A 16330-nucleotide genomic window follows, 5' to 3' on the forward strand; every position below is an offset into this window, starting at 1 on the left:
TCAGCAAATATTCCATAGGTAAAACTGGCCATAGTTAGAGGCCCCTTAAGTTTCCAACTTGCTTTCCATGACCACCAGAAACTTTTGGTGGTCTTCCTAAGGAGAGGCATTCTGTCTAGGTTAAACTCAATCCTAAGCATATACTCAACTCACCTCAGAAAAGTTCTCCCCTCTCTGAAATTTTAGTTCATCTAGTCCTCATTCCTTCCTCAGCCCTTTGGTGACATTGCTTAAAATAAGGCCAGGCACAGTAGCTCACGCCTATAATCCCAGCACTTTGGGAGGCCAAGGCTGGCAGATCATTTGATCCCAGCAGTTCAAGTTCAAGGCCAACATAATGGGACCTTATCTCTACAAAAAAAAAAATTTAATTAGCCAGACCTGGTGGTGTGCACCTGCAGTCCCAGCTACTCAGGAGACTGAGGTGGGAGGATGGCCTGCACTCAGGATGCCAAGGCTGCAGTGAGCCATGATGGCGCCATTGCACTCCAGCCTGGGTGGCAGAGCGAGACTCTGTCTCAAAAATAAGGAATAAAAATAAGGCCAGGCACAGTGACTCACACTTGTAATCCCAGCACTTTGGGAGGCCGAGGCGGGCAGATCATGAGGTCAAGAGATGGAGACCATCCTGGCCAACATGGTGAAAACCCATCTCTATTAAAAATACAAAAATTAGCTGGGCATGGTGGTGGGCACTTGTAATCCCAGCAACTCGGGAGGCTGAGGCAGGAGAATCGCTGCAACCAGGAGGTTGCAGTGAGCAGAGATCACGCCACTGCACTCCAGCCTGGCAACAGGGTGAGACTCCGTCTCAAAATAAATAAATAAATAAAAATAATAAAGTTGAAAAGAGTAAACACACATTCAGAACATATGTTATTCCCCTGAACCACTAGGCCTGGCCCACCCCGTTCTGAGCACCTGTTATACTGGGAAAGCTCACAACCAGGAATGCCCAGAAGATCAACAGTTTACACATCCAGTGCTGTACCCTCTGTTCCTCTGATGTTCTACCTTCAAGGGTTCACTGAACTGTGTAACTCCCAAGTTCTGGAATAGGGAGAGGAAATTTTGTGCTCAACCTCCACACCCTTCCCAGACCAGTGAACCTGTCTGATTATGGATATTCAGATTTTCCCCTAATCTGTGCTAAATCAAACAAATAAAATCAGAGACTGGCAATGAGAAGGGCAGTTCTAACATGCTTCCTGCCAAGATTATGCTCCAGAGTCATTGTCCTTTAGTCGGGGTAGAGTCAAGGTTTACACCTCTAGGCAAAGGTCACTGAGGTTTGAGGCAATGTTTAAGGCCTTGTGCAGTGGCTCATGCCTATAATCTCAGCACTTTGGGAGGCCAAGGCGGGCGGATCACCTGAGGTCAGGAGTTCAAAACCAGCCTGGCCAACATGATGAAATCTCATCTCTACTAAAAATACAAAAAATAGCCTGGTGTGATGGCGGGTGCCTGTAATCCCAGCTACTTAGGAGGCTGAGGCAGGAGAATCACTTGAAACCGGGAGGTGGAGGTTGCAGTGAGCCAAGATTGTGCCATTGCACTCCAGCCTGGGGAACAAGAGTGAAACTCTGTCTCAAAAAAAAAAAAAAAGAAAAGGAAAACAACTTGATAGCACCTAATAAAACTGAAAATTATACATGCTAAATTACCCAATAAACCTATAACATAGAGACACTCACATGTACATGTTAGGAAACATTCAAGCATGTTCATCAGAGCATTGTTTGTAATAGCAAAAAAATAGAAACAGTCTAAATGCTCATCAAGGGGGAGTAGATAAAATGCAGTATATTATCACAAAAGAATACTACAAGGTAGCTTAAAGGAAAGAACCTAACATATCAAACACATTGTTGAGTGAACCAGATAAACCACAGAATGACATATATGATATGGTACCATTTGTGCTAGTTTTGTGTTTAACACAGAAAACAACACTAAGAATGTGGGCGGAGCGGGGGGTGTGCGCGCAAAATTGACTCATGGTGGCAGTTGAAAATGAGTTTTATATAGTCTTACTTATAACGACACTCTGGGAAAAAAGTAAGGAACTTCTGAAACATTTTCCAGCAATAAAAAATAAATGAAAGCGACCGGGCGCGGTGGCTCATGCTTGTAATCCCGGCACTTTGGGAGGCCAAGGCGGGCGGATCACGAGGTCAGGAGATAGAGACCATCCTGGCTAACACAGTGAAACCACGTCTCTACTAAAAATACAAAAAATTATCCAGTGTGGTGGCGGGCTCCAGTAATCCCAGCTACTCAGGAGGCTGAGGCAGGAGAATGGCGAGAACACGGGAGGCGGAGCTTGCAGTGAGCCGAAATCACGCCACTGCACTCCAGCCTGGGCGACAGAGCGAGACTCCGTCTCAAAATAAATAAATCAAAATAAATGAAATCTGCCAATTATAATGGAATTAAAGCAGGAAGTAGGCTTTCCTGGAGAAAGGGGAGGAAGGGAGTAACTTGGTCCCTGGAGAGGGAAATGGTGGGTTGAGAGAGGTTATAATACCATTTTAGATTTTAGCATTACTATAAAATTTTTTTTTGACAGATGAGTTCTCACTATGTTGCCCAAGCTGGAGAGCAGTGGCTATTCACAGGCAAGATCCCTATGCCACTACACATGGCTTTGAGACTTTGAGAGAGACTCTGTTTGTTTGGAAGAAAGTACAAGAAGAGAATAGGAATTTCTACCTGGTAATCCAGAGAATTCTTTTGGCTCTTATTAAGGACCACCAAGGTGGTGCTCTATGAGGCTGCAGGGACCACAGCATTACTGAGCTTGGGGTGCCGCCTAATGCAGAGACAGCTTAGATGACAGCACCTAAGTCCCTTCAAATACCTGGAAAGCCTTCCCAAGAAGGACAGGTACGGCCGGGCGCTGTGGCTCACGCCTGTAATCCCAGCATGTTGGAAGGCTGAGGCGGACAGATCACAAGCTCAGGAGTTCAAGACCGCCCTGGCCAACATAGTGAAACCCCGTCTCTACTAAAAATAAAAAAAATAAAAAAATAAAAATTAGCCAGGCGTGGTGGTGGGCGCCTGTAGTCTCAGCTACTTGGGAGCCTGAGGCAGAAGAATCGCTTGAACCCAGAAGGCGGAGGTTGCAGTGAGCCGAGATTGCACCACTGCATTCCTGCCTGGGCTACCCAGCGAGACTTTGTCTCAATATTAATAATAATAATAATAAGGCTGGGCGTGGTGGCTCATGCCTGTAATTCCAGTACTTTGGGAGGCCGAGGTGGGCAGATCACCTGAGGTCAGGAGTTCGAGACCAGCCTGGCCAACATGGTGAAACCCCGTCTCTACTAAAAATACAAAAATTAGCCGGGCGTGGTGGCAGGTGCTTGTAATCCCAACTACTCGGTAGGCTGAGGCAGGAGAATCGCTTGAACCTGGGAGGCAGAGGTTGCAGTGAGCCGAGATGGCGCCATTGCACTCCAGCCTAGGCAACAAGAGCAAAACTCTCTCAAATGAATAAATATACAAAGTAAAAATTACCCAACTTCACTCTTTTCCCAAGTAACCTTCATTTGTATCTTGTTGTGTCTTTCTAGACTGTTTTTATCCACATGCAAACAGAATTGTTTATTTTTTGGAATGAAATCGTGTTATATACAGTTTGGCAGCCTGCTTTTTGCTCTCAAGTGTCTTGGCCCTCCTTCCCTGTATAGTCTACTTAACTTGTTGTAATTGCTTCACAATATTCCACAGCACAGATATATTATGAACTATTTAATCATTTTTTTTTTCTTTTTGAGACAGGGTCTCACTCTGTCACCCAGGCTGGAGTGTAGTGGTGCAATCCATGGCTCACTGCAGCCTCAACCTCCCGGGCTGAAGTGATCCTTCTGCCTCAGCCTACTGAGTAGCTGGGACCACAGGCTCGCATCACCATGCCTGGCTAATTTTTATTTATTTTATTTTATTTATTTATTCATTTATTTATTTATTTATTTTTGAGATGGAGTTTCGCTCTTGTTGCTCAGGCTGGAATGCAATGGCGCGATCTCGGCTCATTGCAACCTTCGCCTCCCAGGTTCAAGCAATTCTCCTGCCTCGGCCTCCTGAGTAGCTGGGATTACAGGCATGCGCCACCACGCCCGGCGCTAATTTTGTATTTTTTAGTAGAGACGGGGTTTCTCCATGTTGATCAGGCTGGTCTCAAACTCCTGATTCAGGTGATCCGCCCACCTTGGCCTCCCAAAGTGCTGGGATTACAGGTGTGAGCCACTGCGCCTGGTCTATTTTATTTTATTTTTGAGACAGGGTCTGGCTCTGTTGGCCGTGCTGCAGTGCAGTGGTGGGTCACGGCTCACTGCAATCTCCGCCTCCCAGAGGTTCAAGCCATCCTCCCACATCAGCCTCCCCAGTTGCTGGGACTACAGGCGCCCACCACCCAGCTAATTTTTATATGTTTTGTAGACATGGAGTCTCACCATTTTTCACAGGCTAGTCTCAAATTCCTGAGCTCAGGCAATCCGCCTCCCTTGACCTCCCAAGTGCTTTTTTTTTTTTTTTTTTTTTTTGAGACAGAGTTTTGCTCTGTCACCCAGGCTGGTGTGCAGTGGTGTGATCACAGTTCACTGCAGCCTCAACCTCCTGGGCTCAAGCGATCCTCCTTGCCCCAGCCTCCCAAGTAGCTGGGAGTACAGGTGTGCCACCATGCCAGACTAATTATTATTATTTTTTTTTTAGTAGAGACAAGGTCTTGTTATGTTGCCCATGCTGGTCTCCAACTCCTAGGCTAAAGCGATCCTCCTGCCTTGGATTCCCAAAATGTTGGGATTACAGGTGTGGGCCACTGGATGGCCTAACCATTCTCTTATTAATGAAAAGTTTTCTGTTTCCACTATTACAAATAATGCTGCAATGACAGTTATTTTTGTATATTTATGCACCTAAGTACTATAAAATAGAATCCTATAAGAGTTGAATTTTCAGTCAAAAAGTATGACATCTCATATTTTAAAAGTTACTAACAGCATTGCCCTCAAACAAGGGCACTTCAATGCATATGCCATTAATAATGCATGAGGGTTCTTCTCTCTCACCTTTCCAACATGAGATACTATCAACCTTTCTAACTTGTGCCCAACTAATAGGGCAGAAAAATTGTCTTGGTCTAAACTGGCTTGTTAATCTTGATTGTGCCTTCACAATTCCATTTTTTGTGATATCACAATGTTAGCTTGAAAACAGCTGTAGTGGGAGTATTTACACCACAGAAACTGGCAAATGCTACAAATTAAACACATACACATACAAACACACACAACACAGTAAGGAAGGAAATATAGGTAGAAATTCCTGTTCTCAGCTGGGTGTGGTGGGCCATGCCTGTAATCCCACCACTTTGGGAGGCCAACGCTGGTGGATCACCTGAGCTCAGGAGTTTGAGACCAGCCTGGCCAACATGGTGAAACCCCGTCTCTACCAAAAATACAAAAAAATTAAATGGCGTGGTGGCGGGCACTTGTAATCCCAGCTACTTGGGAGGTTGAGCCAGGAGAATTGCTTGAACCCCGAGGTGGAGGTTGCAATGAGCCTAGATCACACCCAGGCTGATCTCGAGACTCCGTCTCGAGAGGAAAAAATAAATAAATAAATAAATAAATTACTGTTCTCATTTTTTAAATTAAACTTTGTATTTTGAGATAATTGTAGGTTCCCATGAAGTTGTAAGAAATAACAGAAAGATTGCCCTTTACACAGTTTCTCTCAATTGATAACATCTTGCAAAACTATAGTACGTTATCACAACCAGGATACTGACATTGACACAGTCAAGATACAGAACATTTCCGTCACCACAAGGATCCCTTTTACAGCCACGTGCACTTCCTTCCCAACCCCACACCCCCTTAACTCCTGGCAACCAGTCTGTTCTCCATCTTTATAATGTTATCATTTCAAAAATGTCCTATAGCAATGGTCCCCAACCTTTTTGGCACCAGGGATGGGTTTCATGGAAGACAGTTTTTTCACAGATGCGGGGGATGGGGTGTGGTTTTGGGATGAAACTGTTCCACCTCAGATCATCAGGCATTAGATTCTCATAAGGAGTGTACAATACTCTCATAAGGAGTGTGCACAGTTCACAATAGGGTTTGAGCTCCTATGAGAATCTCATGTGGCTGCTGATCTGAGAGGAGGCAGAGCTCAGGCTGTAAAGGTCGCCTGAGGCCACATCCTGCTGTGCAGTCTGGTTCCTAACAGGCCACAGCCAGTAGTAGTCTGCATCCCGAGGGTTAGGGACCCCTGTTCTATAGGCTGGGCGTGGTGGCTCACGTATGTCATCCCAGCACTTTGGGAGGCTGAAGTAGGAGGATCACTTGCGCCCAGGAGTTTGAGACCAGCTTGGGCAACATAGCGAAACCCCAACTCTACAAAAAAAAATTTTTTTTTGAGACACGGTCTCACTCTGTCACTCAGGCTGGAGTGCAGTGGCGTGATCTCCGCTCCCTGCAACCTCCAAATCCTGGGTTCAAGCGATTCTCCTGCCTCAGCCTCCTGAGTAGCTGGGATTACAGGCATGTACCACCACACCTGGATAATTTTTGTATTTTTAGTAGAGATGGGGTTTCGCCATGTTGGCCAGGCTGGTCTCGAACTCCTGACCTTATGTTATTTGCCGCCTCAGCCTCCCAAAGTGCTGGGATTACAGGCGTGAGCCACTGTGCCCAGCCACCATCTCTACAAAAAAATTTTTAAAAACATTAGCTGAGTGTGGCGGCACTCACCTGTGGTCCCAGCTACTTGGAAGGCTGAGGCAGGAAGATCCCTTGAGCCCTGGAGGTTGAAGCTGCAGTGAGCCATGATCATGCCACTGCACTCCAGCCTGGACAACAGAGGAAGACTGTCTCAAAAAAAAAAAAAAAAGTTCTTTAGAAGGAATCATACAGTATGAAACCTCTTGATTAGGTTTCTTCACTCAGCATGATTCTCTGAAGATTCAGCCAGGTCACTGCATGTATCAATCATTCATTCGCTTTTATTGGTGAGTAATACACCATGCCCTGGACTTACTAGTTCATTTAATCATTCACACATTGAAGGGTATCTGGGGTTTTTCTTTCCAGTTTTTGGCTATTACAAATAAAACTGGCATAAACATTTCTGTACAGGGTTTTGTGTGTCCTAGTCTCATTTTCCCAACTGATCCTGAGGCTGTAGCTAGTATTTATGACTTGGTTCCCTTTTACTTCTCACTCCTTTGACTTAATAATAGGTAACATTTATAGAGTGTTTATTACATGCCAGAACTTGTCCTAAGTGCTTTACAAGTATTAACTCATTTAATTCTCAAAATTACCATTTGAGATATTAATTATTGTCATCTCGATTTTATAGATGTGCAAACTAACGTAAGGAAAGGCACACAGCCAGCAGTGTTAGCACACAGATTTGAACCCCAGCCAGTCTGGTACCAGAGCTCAACCTCTTAACCACTGTGTTAATACAGCCAGGACTGAAGATGGTTGGGGTTCTTTCCTCGTGGAGTGACCTAAACCTTTGCTCCTAGAGGACCTGAAGTCTTGGTTATCTCATGCTTTCATCTTCTGTTAACCTTAACTATTGGACATGATGGTACAAGATATTCCTGGGGGCTGCTCAGGGTTCCACCCATCCTCCTCCCTGGCCCTGCTGTGTAACAGCAACTCTTTTTCCTGTAAATCATCAAGATGTCAAGATTGATCACCACAGCTCACATCTTCTCCTCCTTTTCTGCCTGTTCACTCGGTGGCATAAGGAGCCCAGAAGAGCAAGGTAGCTGTTTCAGGTTCCAGTTCAGTGCTTATTTTTGCGGAAGAAAATCTCTGTGGGGCATCAAAGCTCCCACCTAGCAGAGCTCGGCATCATGGGACTGCGCGTGAAAATGTGAATGGGTCATCAGGTGCAATAGCGAGAGGCCCCACTTCCACTTCTACCTCTCTGATCCTGGGTCCATCATGAATTCCGGCTGAGAGAGAAATGCTGCTGCAGAATGGTTGCAGGTTCAGGGCATAAACTGCATTCTGTGGCCAGCACCCCAACCTCAGAAGGTTTTGCCATAATTGAGTCTCCCCTAAGGCCAGCTGCTTCTGAGGGACGAGGCACATGGTAAGATCCATGACTCCCGTGGGTTCACAGCATGGACTCTGAGCCATAGTGTCTGGGTTCAAATATGGACCTCACTACTCACAATTGACTTCAGGCAATTTATGAAACTTCTCTGTGACTTAGTTTCCTTATCTGTAAAATGGAGCTAATAATAGTGCCTAGCTCTATGTGTTTGCCGTGAAGATGGGTTAACACTTGCAGGACTCATCACACACTGGGTATCATTACCCGTCTTTCACTGTACAGTGAGACCCTTTGTCAGAAGTGGTAACTCAGTGTGGGGCACTGCAATAGTGTATGAGACACCCAGGATGTCTATAGATGGTAGTGGTGGCAGTATCGGGTCAGAGAAAGCAAATCCAAACCTAGAAATATGAAACTGCCTTCTAAAGAGAATGCATTTCTGCTCCCTCCATGTTGGCAGAGAGTAGTGGAAACAACCCTTCCCCAGGTGGTGGACTGTTGTGGTAGCTTCTGTGTCTTCAGCAGTGGCTCCAACTGGGTCTGACTCAGAAGGAGGAGGTCCATGCTGGCAAGGCCACGTGCAGCCTCTGCTCTGGCCACCACAACCTCTTTGTTCATGGAATATCTAGTGAGAAAACAATGACATCCACAGAACAGGTTCGCCTCACCCTCCATCATCACGAGCATCCTCCAGGGAGACGGCCTGCTGGTTGAATGGCTACACTAGACCCAAATGTTCTTGCATTCTGGGCTCTTCCTGTGAGGTCCATTCACAGGCCTTCTTCCCAAACCCCCTTTCACCAGCCCTTTGATTTTGTTCTATCCAAGTCTGTCCACCCAGCAAAGCATGGGCCCTGCTCTTGAGTCAGGGAAGACCCTCAGGCTGCGTCTCCTCCAAGGCAACGTGGCCAATGCAATGACAGTAACTTCGAAGGCTGTCTTTCAAAACGGCTTTATTATTTTTTTTTAAATAAAGAGGCATTTCTAATTATCTGCAATTTAATAAAAAGACCACTCATTTTCTTTCCTTTCTTCTTCCAGAGACAGGGTCTTGCTCTGTCACCCAGGCTGGCATGCAGTGGCGCCATCAGCTCACTGTAACCTCAAACTCCTGAGCTCAAGGAATCCCATGCATCAGCCTCCCAAATAGCTAGGACTACAGGTGTGCCCCACCATGCCTAGCTAATTTTTTTTTTTTTTTTTTTTAGAAATGCAGTCTCTCTGTGTTGCCTAGGCTGGTCTCAAACTCCTGACCTCAACTGACCCCCTGCCTTGGCATCCCAAAGCACTGGGATTACGGGAGTGAGCCACCACACCCAGCCTGAAAGTGAAAATCGTAAATAGAAAATTCTATGTTTAAAAACTTAACATTTTCAGCCGGGCACAGTGGCTCATGCCTATAATCCCAGCACTTTAGGAGGCCGAGGTGGGTGGATCACCTGAGGTCAGGAGTCCAAGACCAGCCTGGCCAACATAGTGAAACCCCACCTTTACTAAAAATACAAAAAATTAGCCAGGTGTGGTGGCACGAGCCTGTAATCCCAGCTACTTGGGAGGCTGATGCAGGATAATTGCTTGAACCTGGGAGGCAGAGGTTGCAGTGAGCCAAGATCACGCCATTGCACCCCAGCCTGGGCAACAAGAGCGAAACTCAAAAAACAAAACAAAAAAACACAAAACATTAAATTTACCATCTTAACCATTTTTAAGCGTATAGCTCAGTAGTGTTAAGTATTTCACACTGTTGTTCAACAGCTCTCTAGAACTTTCTCAGAAGGGTTGTATTGCTGCAACAACAACAACACAGTATATGTTAGGTTCTGGGTGCTCTTTGAAGAGCTTTATGTATATCATCATGCAATTTTCAAAACACCCTATAAGGGGAGTAGATATTTTATTTTCTCTCTTTTAGAGATGAGGAAACCGAGGTACAGAGAGGTTAAATTACTTGCCCAGATTCATAAAGCTAGTAACTGGTGGAAGTGGAATTCACACACACAGTCTGGTTCTAAAATTCTTGTTGTTAATCTCTTAATAATAGACCACTTCTGGCTGATGATGGTGTATGGTGGAGAGCCAGCCACCCGTAACCCAGCCTAGAATGTTTTTCTTCTCTGTAGTCTTCATGTATAACTTCTAAAGCTCTCAGGGCGGACTGAGGGGAGAGGGTATTGGCAAGACAGGGCTAGCCAGGAGACTCCGCAGCTTCTCTCTGCTGTTGGCAGCTTCACTCTCAGGGTTCTTTTCAGGCTCAACCCAGTTCTACTTAAGGATGAGGAGCTCCTGGGCTTGGTTCCTGGGCTAGCTAGGTGGATCAGGTAATCCCCAGTTCATAAGGAGGCTTGAGTCAAAGGCCACCTGGTGTCCCATCCTCTCATGTTTGGTTTCTCTTGGGACCCAGGAGCTCAGAAGAGGCTGTTTTTCAAGAGAACTGTTCTTTGCTGAAGTGGGCTGGGTTCAATCCTTTGGGGGGGTCACCCTGGGGACTCTCCTTCTGGCTCTTGCCTGCCTCATCCCATGGGTCACCCCAACTCACCAAGCATCACTGGATCTGCTCAACCATAAGGCCCCAGTGGCAGAAGTGGTTGCAGCCAGAGAGCCCTTTCTTGTCCTAGATCCCAATCAAAGGACACTGCCTCTGCCCCTCAAATTCTATGTGCTGCCATGGCACCACCAGCTGCGCTCGACCCTGGGAGCTTCTGCAGCATGGTGACCCACCTGCACACCAGCCTTCCCTGCAGCAACCAGAACCCACTCCCTACTTCCTTGTGTCGGAGTCCCCGGTGGGCACACCTGGCTGTGTCCAAGACCAAGTCACATGCTTGCTCCTAGCAACAAGGAGGCCTAAGTCCTGGGAAGGTGAGTATCTGGCCTTTTGCCTCCCACCTAATATAGAAAGGGCTGAATGTGCTGGCCAGCCACCCAAGCAACAAAACACAAAAGCATTCTGTCTGAAGGGGCTGTGAACTTATGTGCATAGAGGTCCCAGGCCAGAGCCTGAAGCTACTGCCTGGCTTCAGATCCTGGGCTCTGCTACTCACTAGCTGTGTAACTTTGCATGAGTTGCTTCCTCTTTCTATGCTGTAACTTCTTTATCTGTAAATTGGACGTAATGAAAATACCCACTTCATAGGGATGTTGTAAACCCTGTGTAAGTAAAGGCAGAACATGCAAAGAGCTCAGAGAAGTACCTGGCACATGGAAAGCTTTTATATGAGGTGGATGTGGTTCATTTATCTTTCTTTATCCCTAAGTGCTTCAAACAGTACCATGTATTTAATAAATGACAGCTGTTGTTATTTTTATTGTTACGGTTTGGGTATCCCTTATCCAAACTGCTTGGGACCAGAAGTGTTCCAGACTTCAGATTTTTTTCAGATTTTGGAATACATATATATATATTAAGATATCTTGGGGATGAGACCCAAGTCTAAATGCAAATTTATTTGTGTTTCATAAACACCTTATACACATAGCCTGAAGGTAACGTTATACAATATTTTAAATAATTTGTACATGAAACAAAGTCTTGACTGTGACCCAACACGTGAGGTCAGGCATGCAATTTGCTACCTGTGGTGTCACACTGGTGCTCAAAACATTTCAGATTTTGGAGCATTTTGGATTTCAGATTTTCAGATTAAGGATGCTCAACCTGTACCTATATCTTTTTTATTTTTTATTTTTTATTATTTTTTTTTTAGACAGAGTCTCCCTCTGTTGCCCCAGGCTGGAATGCAGTGGCGCAATTTTGGCTCGCTGCAACCTCCACCTCCCAGGTTCAAGTGATTCTCCTGCCTCAGCCTCCCGAGTAGCTGGGATTGCAGGTGTGTGCCACCACACCAGGCTAATTTTTATACTTTTAGTAGAGACAGGGTTTTGCTATGTTGGCCAGGCTGGTCTCGAACTCTTGACCTCAGGTGATCCACCTGCCTCGGCCTCCCAAAGTACTGGGATTAACAGGCGTGAGCCACTGCCTCAACCTGTACCTGTTTCTTGCCTACTTGTGCAGGTATTTCCATGGGATTGCATCCTTGAAGTGGAATTCCTAGGTAAAACAGTACGCACAGTTTAACTTTTGTGAGGTATTGACAAATTTTTTGTTAGTAAGGCACCAATTGACACTCTCATTAGTCCTAAATGAGTGGTCCCTTTGCCTCATAGTCTCACCAATACAAGATTTTAACCTTTAAATTTTTTGCCCATCTTATAGGCAAAAATGTTACTGTATTCTTTCACTGTTTCAATTGTTTACACATGTATTTCAAACTTAATATAAAATTTTAAAAATATGATTGATACATAATGTGAAAAATAAAAATTGCTCCCTGTAATCCAGTTCTTGAGGTAACCACTGTTAGCTACATTTGGCATGATAAGGGAAGCTTTATCTCTACAAATCCTTTTCTTTAGGTTTTTTTTTTTTTTTTTTTTTTTAGACAGAGTCTTGCTCTGTCGTCCAGGCTGGAGTGCAGTGGCGCGATCTCGGATCACTGCACCTCCTGGGTTCATGCCATTCTCCTGCCTCAGCCTGCCAAGAAGCTGGGACTACAGGCGCCTGCCACCACGCCCGGCTAATTTTTTTTTTTTTTTTTTTTTTGTATTTTTAGTAGAGACGGGGTTTCACCGTGTTACCCAGGATGGTCTCAATCTCCTGACCTCGTGATCCGCCCACCTCGGCCTCCCCAAGTCCTGGGATTACAGGAGTGAGCCACCACGCCCGGCCTTTTTTTTTTTTTTTTGAGACAGCGTCTCACTCTGCCACCCAGACTAGAGTGCAGTGGTGCAATCACAGCTCACTGCAGCCTCGACCTCCAGGGCTTAAACAATCTTCCAACCTCAGCACACATTCCCCGCCCCCGAAGTAGCTAGGACTACAGGAGCCTGCCAGGTCTAAACTGTTTTAATTTTTTGTAGACACAGAATCTCATTATGTTGCCCAGGCTGGTCACAAACCCCTGGGCTCAAGCAATCTGCCTGCCTCAGCCTCCCAAAATACTGGCGTCAATCATAAGCCAAATCCTTTTCTATGAACATATAGATGGATGAATAAATAAATAAATATAAATTTAACTAGTTAAAACTATATAGCTTAATTTTTATATAGTTTTAATTAAAATGAGGCTGGACACAGTGGCTCACGCCTGTAATCCCAGTACTTTGAGAGGCTGAGGCAGGCAGATCAAGACCAGCCTGGCCAACATGGCGAAACCCCGTCTCTACTAAAAATACAAAAAAATTAGCTGGGCTTGGTGGTACACGCCTATAATCTCAGCTACTTGGGAGGCTGAGGCAGGAGAATTGTTTGAACCCGGGAGGTGGAGGTTGCAGTGAGCCAAGATGGCACCACTGCACTCCAGCCTGGGTGACAGAGCGGGACTCTTGTCTCAAAAAATAAAAATAAAAATAAAATAAAATGAGATTATACTTTCTGGTTTCCCCCACCCCTCCACCGTATTTACTGATATCCTTCTGTGTTGGTATATAGAAAACTACACATTACCTGTGGTCCCAGCTATTCAGGAGGCTGAGGTGGGAGGATCACTCAAGCCCAGGAGTTTGAGTCCAGGCTGGACAACATAGCAAGACCCTCATCTCTTTAAAAAAAAAAAAAAAGGAAAGGAAACGAAAAAGAAGGGTCTGACTAGAACAGAAATTATGTATCTTGTTACACATTTAATGCACAGGAAGAAAAGATGAGGTGGGTTTGAAAACCAATTACGCAGACTAGAAGAGGTAGCAGCAACTTTGGTTACAAGGACACAGGTGACGCTTGCCATCACCAACACCCTCTCTACGGCCTTTCTCCTGTGCTTGGTGTTTCATACTATGGATGTTCCATAATATATTTCACCATTCTCCTATTGGTTGTTTCCAGCCTCTCACTATTAAGAACATTGTTGCAATGAACATACTATATTTATATATTTATGTACTTATTGATTTCCATAAGGTAGATCACTAGAAGTGGATTTCCATTTAAAATGTTGCTAGATGTTGCTAAATTTCCTTCTAAAAATGTTCCACCATTTTATAGTCTTGCCAATAGAATACGCCAGTGGCTCTTTTCCCCACACTCCTTCTGATCCTGAATACTATCAGTCTTTTGAAAATCATATCTTTTTGTTGCTTTAACCAGCATTTCTCTAATGGTTAATGAGACTGGGTATGTTTTCTTATGGTTATTAGCCATTTATATTGTATTTTCATATCCTTGGAATGTTTTTCTTTGTGTAATTTATCTTTTTCCAATTGATTTGTTAAAGATCACTGTATATTAGGAACAGCTATTATTTTCCGTTTAAGCCTTTTTAAACTTTGGTTTCTGAGCACCTTTTGAAAAGGTGAGAAAGGAAATCTGGGGCTCCCATATCCCACATAGCACCTTTAGCATTCCTGCACATGGACGTGACCCTGGGGAGATTGTAAAGGAAACCAGCTTGGTGGATATGATGTAAAAGAGACAGCAGATCCAGGATGGGCAGTGAAGCCCTTGCCCGGGCCTCCTCCCGATTCCATGTAGACCTGAGGCCATGTCTCCCAAAGTCTCTGGCCTCCTGTCCTTCTGGGACACTGGGAGAAGGATCCCCTACCTTCTTCTCAGGCAGCATTCAGGTGCTGAGGTGAGAAAGTGGAGGCCTGGGCTCCCCAAAGAAGGGGATTTGTTTCTGCCTGTCCTGAGCCTTAGTAGAGAAACTGTGACTCAGGGATATGACCCCAGGGACCAAAGATCCTTCCCGCCCCCAAATGGAAGGGCTTTTATTTTCCTTTGGAAATTTTATTTCAAGTATTGTAACATGTTCAAAATAGAAGCTTTATTAGGGGTTTGATGGCTTAATTTGGGCCATTAACCAAGACTGATGTAATTCTTTCTTCTCGGGACTCTTAAATGAATGGGTGCTAGCCAAGTGGGCCTCGTAAAGGTGGAGATTATTGCATGAAAGCCATTTTATGGCTCTTGTCTCAGTTCTTCTGGAGCCAGGCTTGGCATAGGAGAAAGGCCGTAGAGAGGGTGTTGGTGATGGCAAGCGTCACCTGTGTCCTTGTAACCAAAGTTGCTGCTACCTCTTCTAGTCTGCATAATTGGTTTTCAAACCCACCTCATCTTTTCTTCTTGTGCATTAAATGTGTAACAAGATACATAATTTCTGTCCTAGTCAGACCCTTCTTTTTCGTTTCCTTTCCTTTTTTTTTTTTTTTTAAAGAGATGAGGGTCTTGCTATGTTGTCCAGCCTGGACTCAAACTCCTGGGCTTGAGTGATCCTCCCACCTCAGCCTCCTGAATAGCTGGGACCACAGGTAATTTTTTTTTTTTTTTCATAGATACAGGGTCTCCCTATGTTGCTCAGGCTGGTCTTGAACTCCCTGGCTCAAGCAATCCTCTTGCCTCAGCCTTTCAAAGTGCTGGGATTACAGGAGTGAGCCACCATACCCAATTCAGAATTCCTATTTTAAAGAGATATATTCTGAAACATTAAAGCAATGTTTCAAAAAATTCATGGTGGAGGGAGGCTAGGAGGCATAACTGAAATAAAATGGCTTACAATTTTTTTTTTTTTTTTTTTTTTTAGATGGAGCCTCCTCTGTCGCCCAGGCTGGAGTGCAGTGGCATGATCACAGCTTGCTGCAGCCTCCACCTCCCAGGCTCAAGTGATCCTTCTCCTTAGCCTCCCGAGTAACTGAGACTGCAGGTGCACACCACCACACCTGGCTCATTTTTGTAATTTTTGTAGAGAAAGTGTTTCACTATGTTGCCCAGGCTGGTCTTGAACTCCTGAGCTCAAGGGATCCACCTGCCTCAGCCTCCCAAAGTGCTAGAATTACAGGTGTGAGCCACCTCACTGTTTATTATTCCTTCTCTTTAAGCGATAGAGGTAAAGTAGTCAAGACGATAACATTTGCTTTTTAAACACCTTCTGTCCCCAACTTTAGCATCTCCCTGGATATGATTAGGCCCCCAGCCACTCTCCAGTGCTGCCCACTGGGACGCATGCTTCTGATAAAACTGAGTGGCGCTGCAGTACTAGGAGCTTAAAGGGTTACCACTGCAGAGACATTCACTGTAGCTAGGAGGTGAGAAGAGGCCATCTGGTAGTAACACAAAGAAATAAACTGCTATTGGTGAAGTTTCAAGCATCAATGGCAGGCCAAAGGGAGGATATTTCTGAGTGGATTGGTAGTGGGGAGAAAGTCCTCCAAGTGGTTCTCAAATCATGCTTTTTATAGACAGCCCTGGCAGAGGGCG

Source organism: Pongo pygmaeus, chromosome 1 (assembly GCF_028885625.2).
Source record: "Pongo pygmaeus isolate AG05252 chromosome 1, NHGRI_mPonPyg2-v2.0_pri, whole genome shotgun sequence".
In the NCBI taxonomy this organism is placed as follows: Eukaryota; Metazoa; Chordata; class Mammalia; order Primates; family Hominidae; genus Pongo; species Pongo pygmaeus.